General features: G+C 39.4%; 1 non-coding gene across 1 annotated transcript; it reads right to left on the reverse strand.

The window, feature by feature from the left end:
• Positions 1-10,391: 10,391 nt before the first annotated feature.
• trnah-aug (transfer RNA histidin (anticodon AUG)) lies at positions 10,392-10,464 on the reverse strand. The gene has a single exon. It is a non-coding gene; the product is annotated as a tRNA-His (tRNA).
• Between the last annotated feature and the right edge of the window lie 1,636 nt (positions 10,465-12,100).

The raw sequence follows: 12,100 nt of genomic DNA on the forward strand, positions 1-12,100 counted from the left end.
TGCAGTCTACCAACACCTAGTGGTGAACCTTTACACACTACAACCTAAATGTGAATTCCTACTACAGTACTTGATTTTCCCTCAAACACACAGTTGTACCAGCTGCTGACTTCCACTCTATATTCACAAATGTACTGTATATGTGTAGGATATTTAATATAATTTTTATTTGTATTTTTAAGGCATCACACAGGAACATTTAATGTAATCTAAAGCCTAATTAGCTATTCATAACTTTAAAACCTTGTTTTAAAATGATCAGGGATTTCTAGCATGACTATTGAAATTGACACGTAGCCAGCTTTTTCACTGGTAGTCTGAGCACTCAGCAAAATGGCCAAGAATATTTTAAACAGCTGTCAACTTGTCACAATGCTGGCCTAACTACACAACAGTCTAAACTGGCAAAACCAAAACACACTCCAGCTTTCACACTTATGCAGCAGCAATAGGAGGTTCCTCCACATCACAACAGGTTTTGTTTTGGTTACAATAGAAGAAATGTCCTGATATGTAGTGACAAAACCAAGAAAAAGGGAATTATATGTTACAAGTGCTTCCAAGCTTTCACTGCACCAACCATGTTTGGAGTTTATAAAGTACAGTTTAAGCTAACACAACTGATATCAAGTGAAGACAAAATGCTTTAAGATGGCGCAGTTATCTGCACACCTCTATAAGTTTAATCATAAACAGGTTGATAAAAACATGCGTAAATCTCTTTCTTAAACAATCATGTAAGCTTTAAATTAATTATTAAGCCTTTTATATAACCAGATTTTAAGCAAATATATAAAGTGGAACCAATTTTCCAATGCTCTCTAGACGTTTTTCTCAACATAAGGAAACCATATTGGCAACATCAATGGGGAATTATCTTGGGTCGAAACCAGACATCTGTCTCAAAGAACTGGAAGTGAGCCATAACTGTTATTTCAGTTTGTTCAGTGGTCACTGGAAGCCTTACCTGCATGTAAAGGCTCGTCAAAAAAGGCTGTTGTCAACACCACTATAGTTGGCTGAGCAGGTGACTTCCTGCCATTTCCCCCCCTTTCCCCCCCTTCTCATTCCCCAGTCAAATAAAAGCCAAAAACGCACCCAAAATAATAATCAAAAATTGTCCCAAATAAAGTTTCTATGTGCAGTTTCACAGTATTTTTACTTCATTTATGGCTTTGTCCCTTACTGTTTGGATATATTTACAAATCTATATATTCTGAACTTTTCTTCTTGTTTTTCTTTCCCGTCCCCGAGTCCAGTCTGGCCTGATTACAATAACTTAGAATGAAAATAACTAATAAAGATCAAATAAACTATGACAATCAAGTGGACCAGTATAGCAAAAAGCCCACTTGGGAAAGTAAATCTGTTGGACATTTTTCTTGGCCTTCAGACAATAATTCTGATTGCTACAGTGCCAGACAGGACACAAAAAAACAAAACAAATCTATAAAGCACTTCAGAAATAACAACTAATAAAACTGACAGTTCAGGGATGGGCAGGATCCAACAAGGTGCGTATGTACAGGTTAAGTTGCCTTATCTCTGTTGGCTGCAAAGTCAAGACTACAAATGGTAAATGGCCTGTATTTATATAGCGCTTTACCAGTCCTTAAGGACCCCAAAGCGCTTTACATATCCAGTCATCCACCCATTCACTCACGATGGCAAGCTACATTGTAGCCACAGCCACCCTGGGGCGCACTGACAGAGGCGAGGCTGCCGGACACTGGCGCCACCGGGCCCTCTGACCACCACCAGTAGGCAACGGGTGAAGTGTCTTGCCCAAGGACACAACGACCGAGACTGTCCAAGCCGGGGCTCGAACCGGTAACCTTCCGTTTACAAGGCGAACTCCCAACTCTTGAGCCACGATCGCCCACTACAAGGTTATTGTGGGTCATTTATGTCAACTGATGAAAAACATTTCATGAAATAAGGACTATGGTATTTCTAGTTCTGCTACATTACTTTTGATTCCTGAGGCTGACAGTGTAGCACTCATTTAATAGAAACAGGCTGCGATTGCCTTGTCATTTGCTCCCCTCCTCCTCGTTCACCAGACACACGCACGCACGCACGTGTTTCAGGTGTTCAGCTAAACGGCACACAGATGGAGACAAAACCTCTGGGCACTGTTTCCATTTACCTTTCAAAATAAAGATCTTGCACTGTGTTTATTTTATGCATGATGGCTGATTACATATAAGTAATGTTTATTTAGATGGCTGCAGACCAAAGCGAGATTTCCTGAGCTGTTTTTTTTCACAATTTATTATCTCAATCTCGTAAGGGCATCATTAAGCTGTTTGTCAGAGTCAGTTTAGAGTATTAATGGCTAATTATATGACCGCTTTTCCAGCTCAAAGTCGCTTACAAGTGCAATAATTAATTCATCGTCTTTTTTTTCAGTGAAGGCACATATTTAATCATTCTGTCATCAGTGCTCTTTTCTGTGGGCCTTTTGGAAAGTATTGTAAGGGAGGAAATGAAGGCACATTTTCAAACCCACCATGCCTTTGTTCCTTCTTTTTACACCCGCAACTTTCTGCACTTCTACATCTGGGGCAGCTACTCAGAATAAAGGAGGTGCTGTTCAGTTTGCATGTAGAACTCCACACTTTTAAAGCCCAATGCTGACTAGTGGCTTGGGTCAGAATGACAGTTTTTCCATTCGGTCAGTCCATTGTGGATTCTGTGCAAAAAGAAAAAAAACCCTAGGTGTAAGGAAAAGGGTGCAGTCCCTTTTAGATTCCAGGATCTGCAGCCAATGTCATCCTCACTGCAGCTGTTGGTGGAGGCCTTCCTTTATAGCTGATTACCTCACCATAACCGGGTTATGAAAATATCATCACTCGTTATACTTGTGCGTAAGGACATAGCGTGGCACTTCCCTCGCTGCTAAATCGAGAATGGTCAGCAATGATTGTGTGTCACTTACAAGAGGTAGAAAGCTTCCAAGGAATCTCTAATATCCAGCTGTGATTTGAACGTTTCTGTGCTTGTTGTCTTTTAAATCGTTGCATTTCAAATGAATTCATTTAACCTCTTTTCTTTTTTTTATAGGCGGTAAACCCATCGCTGTGTAAGAAAGACCTGACTTATGCCTATTTCAAGCCACATCTATTTCTCTTCCCTGAAGTTTCCATCCTCCACTTTGACATCCCTCACTGAAAAGCTGATGTCACTCCAATTTTCTTTTCACGCTCTCGTTTTCTTTTCTAAAACTTGTTGTCAAAACCTTCCACACTTTCAGAAAAAGCTTGTTTACTGGAGCAGAAAGTGCAGCGAGAGCGGCTCAAAGGGGGTCTGAGTTTCTTTTTGTACAGAGGTAATTATGTCAAAACAGAGGACTCTTTTTTTTTTGTTTTTCTTTTCCACCTAAATTATCTTCCAAGTTTGCCAGCAGCTGTCACGGGCAATTTTTGCTCTTGAAAAGATGAGGAGGGGAAAAAAGAAAAAAGGAGAGAAAGAAAAGGGCCCAGGAGACATATTTAGACATAAAACAGAGAGGCGCAGAACAGATGATAAGTTCCTCGTGAAACAGTATCCAGTAGTTTTACCCAGTGCCTGTTTGCCTTTTTACACACCTGTTCTCCTCACCTTTCTCCTGAATGAGTCTTTAAGATTCTTCCTTATTCATTCATATCAGCAAATTTGACTCATCTGTGCAGCATGCGACCATCCTGAATCTCAGCGTTAATGGATCAGCGTCCTTTTCTGTCCTCCTGGTAAAAATTTAAAACTACTTTTATTGCTTCTAGAGAACTGAGCTCGCACCATGCGGGAACTCAAAGCGTAGAGGTCCCTGCCGGCTGCTTCCTCATAAACAACATGAACGGGCGCGTGGCCTCGCAACAAAGTTGAGCATAAATTAGACAGAGGTTATGATCTGGGGCCCCAACGCTTGTCAGACGGTGGAGGTGAGTGCGTGTTCGGGTGAAGAGGTGAGCAATAGATTGTTTAGAGGCAGACGGAGACAGGAGAGGTCAGAACCGGCAGAACAGCGAGAACGTGGACACCAGAACTTGCCTTGGCTCACACATTCTGTTTAGTACTGTAAGCGCATGTTGTGAGTTAAGGACAAATTTTCAGGTGAAGAGCTGATTTGAGGTTAGGTTAGGTAAGCTGCTAAACTGTGTGTGTGTGCTTGTGTGTGTGTGGGTTCCATTCAGGTTGGTTATGAGACATCCTGTGTGAGGAGCACAGAGGCTTCTCTATTTATTGTAATGGCTAACATTAAAGTGCACAACACTTTAAATAGACTAATACAACAGCTGTGCGGGAGAAAAAAGTTGGGAAAAACATGCGCAATCTGATTATAATGTGTAAAATCTGATTATGAACCAAAATTAGATTATGGTGCATAATCTCTTTTTTGTTGGAGAAAGCATTACAACTAAGAAAAGTAAGAAGTATTTCCATAGCAAGAAATCAACCACATCTTTCAGTCTTTTAGTTTTTCTTTTTGTCTGTTTTCAGTGAACAGAAGGATGAAAATGCAGAAAATGTGAAAGAATCTGGTAAAAACAGAAAATGATCTTTTCATGTTTTCACTCAGATTTGACACAGGGATTAAAAATACACATAGAGGAAATCTGCAAATGTAAATGCAAATGAACAAGTCCTGCTGTTCCACAAGTATTCGGGACACTATTGAGACACTATGCAGTCAGAACTCATTATCAATATGGAACTGCATGTACCACAAAAACGTAATACTTCTTCTCATTGCTCCACCCAGATCTAAAGTTGATTCCCTCTGGACATTTTCCTATTTCATTAGTTTTTCTTATGACCTGAAGGATTTCTTCCTCATTTATCCAACTCCAGTTTTTATCACAATCACCATCCATACGTCTGTCTAATAGGTTCATTACAAAACTGATACAAAAAAGTCAGTTTTGTAATTGCAAGGGAAATTTTTTTTATAGTATTGTTAAGATGAGGATTTTCTGTTAGCTGTTGCAGTCATAGATCTCATCCAGTCAGTTTTAATTACCAGTGAGACCGGCTGGATGAGTGCTCGGGGTGCACTGGGCTAAATTGACCTTAGCAGTTGAGTCTCCAGTTTGACTCTTGAGTGCCCCATCTCACCACATTCTCTGTCTTTCTATGCAGCTACTACCTTGAATAAAGGGAAGTAAAAGGACTGGTTCTTAGATATTGCTGCTCTACTGTACTTTAACATTCAGAGCACTTTATACATCAAGCCTCATTCGCAGAGTCATACTACAGCTTTGTGTCTACTCCTAAGCAGAGGTGTGGACTCGAGTCACATGACTTGGACTCGAGTCAGACTCGAGTCATTAATTTTATGACTTTAGACTTGACTTGAAAAAATGTTCTAAGACTTGTGACTTGACTTGGACTTTTACACCAATGACTTGGGACTTGAATTGGACTTGAACCGGTTTACTTGAAAAGACTTGATATTTTACCCCAAATATAAAATTTAACATGCATATTATATAGAGATTGAAAATGTGACGTCATTCACGGGTAGAACCGCAAAGGATTCTGGGAACTCGTGGCAAGCGGTACTAGCGCACGCAGGCTTTCAATTAAAATCAGTTATACAGCGATAAAAAGAAACACAAAAATGTCAAGAAGCCGTTGTATGATTAACTGCAATAGCCGGTCGCATGACAGCCACGGGAAGCCGACGGGTAAAGAGATCGGTTGTTATCGGATTACGTCGTTGAAGAGAAATTGTTCAAGCCATGTTTCCGAAGTAACAAAGACGCGACGGATGGCCTGGATTGCAGCCATTCAAAGATCAAATATAACATCCCAGAACACTCCAGCTCACAGGTTAGTCTGCTCCAAGCATTTACACGAAGGTCAGTGGTTTTTAGTAGTTAATACGTCATTTTCATAACATAATTGGTGATATAGGTTACAAGCAAGTCTGGCGCTGAACAGAAATTGTCGCGCTATGCTCCTTTATTTATTGTGCATAAATAGTGAATTGTCCTGACACAATATTGCGTTTCGCTTCTGTTATTATGGTACATTGACAAAAACATATACTTTTATTCACAGGGTAAAACAGTTGTTTTGTATCACTAATTGCCCAGTACGATTACAGCATACAGTATTATTGTCACTGCTACATTTCTGTGATGCTACCAGAAATTATTTCCACTACTAATTAATTACCGTTGAGCTCAAAGGTCCTATTAATAAACGGTTAACGAATGTGTATTTATGAAGACGATTTGTGAGACTGGTAAACTTATGATACGTACGATGGTCTTTCGTTCTACACGGTGCAGTTCAAGGTCCTGTACCCATCCGTCGGTAAACTGTACCTGGGCTTGTTGCAGTGACCGTAAGTTACTAAACTTCATGAGTGTATGCGCTCACTCCAAGAACCGTATGATTATAAATATGCATATAAATATGCTAAGATGAGATAGCTGACTTCATCTAACTAGCAAATGTTGTCCAGGCTACGTTGGTGATGCAGTTTTTTTTAATGTGTATGATATTTTTGTCATGCGATTTTAAAGCTGGTCCTACAACCGCATCCAAGAATAACATGCAGCTTATCTCAGAACTGTCGGTGAAAATTATTCTAGGAGCTAGGTTTAATTGAGCTGCATTTTATAGAGGTGCAATTTCACAATTTGTGTATATTTTCTAAGTTCACTATTTTGTCATGTGTTGAGAAAAACACAGATTTTAAAATTACATGGTCTAATATTTACATTTAGCATATAACTGCAACATTTTTTCGTTGTTTTTTTTTTTTAAAGACTCGAAAGACTTGAAATTCAAAGTTTCAGACTTGTGACTTGACTCGGACTTTTACACCAGTGACTTGAGACTCAACTCTGACTTGCCTGACATTACTTGAGACTTGACTTGAGACTTGAGGATAAAGACTTGAGACTTACTTGAGACTTGCAAAACAATGACTTGGTCCCACCTCTGCTCCTAAGTACTTTCTAACATTCACACTCTGATGAACACATCAGAGAGCAACTTGGGACTCCGTATGTTGCCAAAAAGTATGCTGGCATGCAGAGTGGAGCAATCAGGGATATAACCACCAACCATCTGACTTGTAGATGACCGACTCGACCTTCTGCCTGCCTGTCTACCAAAAAGTAAATGGGTATGAAAGGAGAAGATCTCTTTCCTAGTAAAAAAAAGAAAGAAAGAAAGAAAGAAAGAAAGAAAGAAAGAAAGAAAGAAAGAAAGAAAGAAAGAAAGAAAGAAAGAAAGAAAGAGTTAAAAATGAAAAATGGGTTGGTGAAAAGATGTCTCTGCAGATGACCAGCAAATTAAAACCCAGAACCTTTTTGCTATTATGAGGCAGCGTTAATCCCTGACACACTAGCATGTAGGAGGAGAGTTGCTACTTTCTGGAGGCTAACCATGCAAAACAGGACAAAACAAAACAAAACAGACAATAAAAAAACTGATAAATATGGCTTTTATATTTCAAAGTAATTCCCAGTGTAGTCTGGTAATGCAGTTCTTTTATTTGGTCACAACCAAAAAAATATGAAATGTATTCCTTAAAAAAACATTCATAAATTTGTGATTTCTCACCTTTCAAACTAATTTAAATGTAAAACAACTGGATTTGACCCAGAACACATTCCCCATGCGTACTTTTTGGGGAAAGTTATGTAGCAGTCTGTAAATAAGTAGCTCATTTAGCACTTGGGAGTGATTTTCAGACCCAGTGAAATACTTGTTTTATCTCTGGTAACTGCAGTATTTCCAATAACATTGAAATTTGCTGAAAAATGATCATATTAACAAATTCCCTGAACAGAATGATGTCCCTTTGGATATTACACTGGATGTTCTCATACATATACAGTGAAACTCAAGTTATGACTCATGTGTAAAGTCCACTTGCTATGTAGTGAAACAGAGAAAGGAACGCATGTACTGACAAATAACTTTGTGAGTCACCTGCAGTGAGCCTTACTGTAACACAACCTAGGGATGGGTATCGAAAACCGGTTCTTGTTGAGAACCGGTTCCCACTGTTTCAATTCCTTGGAATTGTTTGCCATTTTTGCAAACAATTCCCTTATCGATTCCAGTCGCCCCGAATGACGTCACCACGTTGCGGAGCGTCATTTACCTGGCAGGAAACATGGTAACTAAGCGGCTCAAACGCTCAAAAGTTTGGTTATACTTTACGAGAACAGATGACAGCAGGGCAACTTGCAATACTTGAAAAGTAGATATTTCATTTAAGGGAGGAAACACTATGAATATGCAAAAACATTTGCTCACAAAACACACGATGACCTTAAATGAATGTCGTGTTTTTAATTCCGCTCCGGACTCGTGAATCTCAACCCAGCAGCAGCGGTAACGTTTGCACGTCCTCTCCCGTTAATGCGGTAGGTAGGTAAATAATCAACTAACAGTGCATGTTATTAGGGCTGCTCAATTATGGCAAAAATGATAATCACGATTATTTTCACTGAAATTGAGATCTCGATTATTTGACGATATTTATTTAACCCTTTAAGACCTACTATAGAACCAAGTCCGCCAGAGCTTATATTATATTTTTACATGCTGTAGTGCCATTTGTGGGAGCATTTCAAGTTGCTATACAACTGTTATAGCCCATATTTTAATAATATGTATGCATTAAGTCCATAGTAACTGCATTAATTGCAAAAAAGTGCAATAAACTACAAAAAAAATTGAAAATCGTTTTTGTTTTTTTAAAAAATATATTTCTACTTGGAGAAATTTAAGAGGTTTATCCCTCAAAACTTTAAATACAAAAAGTTGCAAAAAATATTTTACAACAACAGGAAATTTATTTTGAGTGTTTTCATAGTTTTAATTTGGAGATACACCAATTTTTATATACTGCAGGAAAAAGGCCTACAAGTAAAAAACTACATTTTCCGCGAAAATGACGTCACTTCCGGTTTCGGGCAGGAAATGGCGGACATGCGACAGTTCGCGCTGAGTCTGTTTCACTGTGGGAAGTGTTATCCTGAAAACCATACATTTCACACCTGAGCCTCAACTCTCGTGGCCTGGTACCAAACGACTCATGGACCGGTACCGGTCCAAGGCCCGGGGGTTGGGGACCGCTGCTCTTAATTGTTGTGACGCGTGTTCGAAATGCAGAGAGGTGCGCTGGATTTGCCAGACGGAGCAGCGCGAGAGTAAAGCATGAGGGAGGGGCTAATAATCGGCTCAGTCATTTTTAATGATCGTTGAAAGCCCAGATCGTAATCGTGATTAAAATTCGATTAATTGAGCAGCCCTACATATTATGTTAGCGTGATCTGCCTTATTTCAAAACCTGCCATTACTGTGCATTTAGGCGACCATGATGAGACAGACAGAGTCTGGTTGGCTCAGATGCTGGCAGTTCTCACTGCGTCTCCTTTCAGGCCAGGATAGACGAATGTCAACGAGCAGTGACTAAGTTTGTGGTCAAAGGCTTGAACCCATTTGCTACAGCAGATGCCCCCGATTTTCAGTAAGTGAATGTGTTTAATTGTAGGCAGGGACATTACTGGATATTCTTGTGTAATTTCTACAGAATAATTTATGTTATACTTTGTTATTGCTACAGAAGAAGATTTATTTTATTATTTTACATTTACAATTTTTTTTCCTGGGGACCCTGTGACACCCATTGAAGAGCCGTAGGCTGTGGAGCTCTTAAGATCTCACTGTTGGGTTTGTAAGGCCATGTTACTCCTAAATTTCTATCTTGTTCAAAGAGAAGATATAAAACAAAGTTCTAAGCTAATCAACCTTAGTGTTCCCCTTTTTAAAAAAAAAGAATCGATAAGAGAATCGAATCGTTAAACAGAATCGAAAATGGAATCGGAATCGTGAAAATCTTCTCAATACCAATCCCTAACACAACCTCTTACGTTTTATTTATTTTTGAGTTACAAAAAAAAGAAAAGAAAAAACACAAAGTTTATATTTAGATTAATCTATGCACATTTATTTTAAGCACAGAGTTTTTATCAGTGCACTTTCTATGAAACATGAGACAATAATTGTAAGAACAGCAACCATGGCTGAAAAGCTGGAGCTGCTGATGAAAGGAAGTGGGTGATCTGACCTTGGGCCACTAATTTTACCTTCTTACCGGCATGTGAGAGCTCACTGTACATCTGTCATCTTGCCCAGGATCATTGTTATGATTTGAGAGTTGGATTACATGCTGGCAGTACCTTTTTCTTTGTTACTTTCTTCATGTGGGGCCCTAAAGTTGATACTCTGTGGTCCAGTCAGACCATTCTCATTCGCAGGGCATCAAACACTGCAACTTCAAAGCTGTATCACTGCATTTAGATGTAGGATTACAGCAGTAAAGGGTTAAGCCACATGTGGTACACAAAGAGATATTAATCATTTGGGAAACAACTTGAGCCAGCCAGGAGTCGAACCTGGAAACTTCTGATCCATAGTCAGACGTGTTATCCATTGTACCACTGGCCCATGAGATGAGGAGCAACGCATCGCTCAATTAGCATCTACATCCTGAACACAGGCTATCCTGACATTTAGAAGAACTTTGTCTGTAGTTATAAAATGATATCATCCAATATCGCTGCAGCCAGTGCATCAAAACGTCAACAGACACCTCGTTCATGTTTCTGCAATGTCAGTATGAGACGTCTTTTTTTTTTTTTTTGGTTTTGTTTTGTTTTTGTTTTTTTGGCTTATTCAAAAGGCCACCCACTCCATGAGCTCCATATGAGGAGCTTTTGAAGTTTTGCTTCAGTACATCAGTCTGTGTCTTTGTAATCAGATTGTGGTTTGAGCTGTGTTGTTACTATATCCCTCCGCAAGACTACATGTCATGCACATTATGTCACTGACCACAATTATTGTTTTACATCATTCATCCCTTCACTGTAACCGCTTATATTTGGGATACATTATCAGGCTGGAACAAAGAGCGGCTCGTGCGCGGCTCGTTTTAGTTTTAGTTTCTCTTTTTTTTGTTCACCTAAATAGAATCCTGCACCTCATCAATCTACCTCTGTCTGTCGTGTTCATTCAAAATGTATGTTTGCATGACGATAAGACAAAACAAAAGATGCGTATCTTTTTCACATGATCTCATCACAGTTCAAGCTGATTAGGCCTGTCCCCACTTTATCCATTTTCCCCCTGCAGACAGGAAAGTTATGTATTTTAAATCAGTGTCATCTTGATTACGAAGAGGAAGAATCCAGTCTTTCATCTGTTTGAATGACGCGAAGCAGACGCTATTGTGTGTCGTGTCAGCTGATATCAGTCGGGCCTCTGTAGCGGTCGGACGGATTCACCCTGTTTAGCTGAAGCTTTATCTCCCTGTCTCGTACCATCATTCTGGATCACTGCGTTACAAGACAACGTTATGTGGGTTGCCACTTCTCATTAAATGTGTCGCCACTTAGGGGAGGATGGAGATAAAAAGCGGCATGTTTTTGAAAAACTATCTGTGTACATACGCAAAAACATCCAGGGCGCTTACGGGGAAAACAAGTATGTACAGCTGCTTGATGGAAAAACAAGGTAATATGGAAATAAAATATTTTTAAAAACAGTGTGTTCATGTCTGCATGGTGAACTGCTTTCTCTAAATATAAAAAACTAAACTAAACTAAATATAACAGCAATTCTGTCCAATATTTGGTTCTTGGTTATGGAGCTAAAGTCTGGATTACCAAAGTTATTGAAATACATCCTGAGAGAAACATGAAAGTTGTAATGAACACAAAGGTTAACTTCATAATGGAATGATAGGAAAGTCATGTGAGAAGGATTTCTGTGCCAATCTGTCATGTAGCTGTTACATGGACCGATTCTTAATTCTTAAGCGCTTTCTACTCTGAGTACTTAAAGTGCTTTACATAAATTGTACATTCACCCAATGACTTCTTCCCCCCTTTTTCCTACATGCATCGTAGAGCAACATGGGGTTAATATCTGGCGCAAGGATGTTTAGCATGCAGACTGGGATCAAACCACCAAGCTTCCAGTTAGTAGGTGACCTGTTCTACCATCTGAGCTACACCCACACCATAGCAACAGAAAAGCTCAGGAAGCATCATAGCTATATATACAATAGTTGTCAAGAAGCAAA

The sequence above is a fragment of the Rhamphochromis longiceps genome, linkage group LG5 (genome assembly GCF_057381845.1).
Source record: "Rhamphochromis longiceps isolate RC_006_pf linkage group LG5, R_longiceps_female_GT1.1, whole genome shotgun sequence".
NCBI classification, from domain to species: domain Eukaryota; kingdom Metazoa; phylum Chordata; class Actinopteri; order Cichliformes; family Cichlidae; genus Rhamphochromis; species Rhamphochromis longiceps.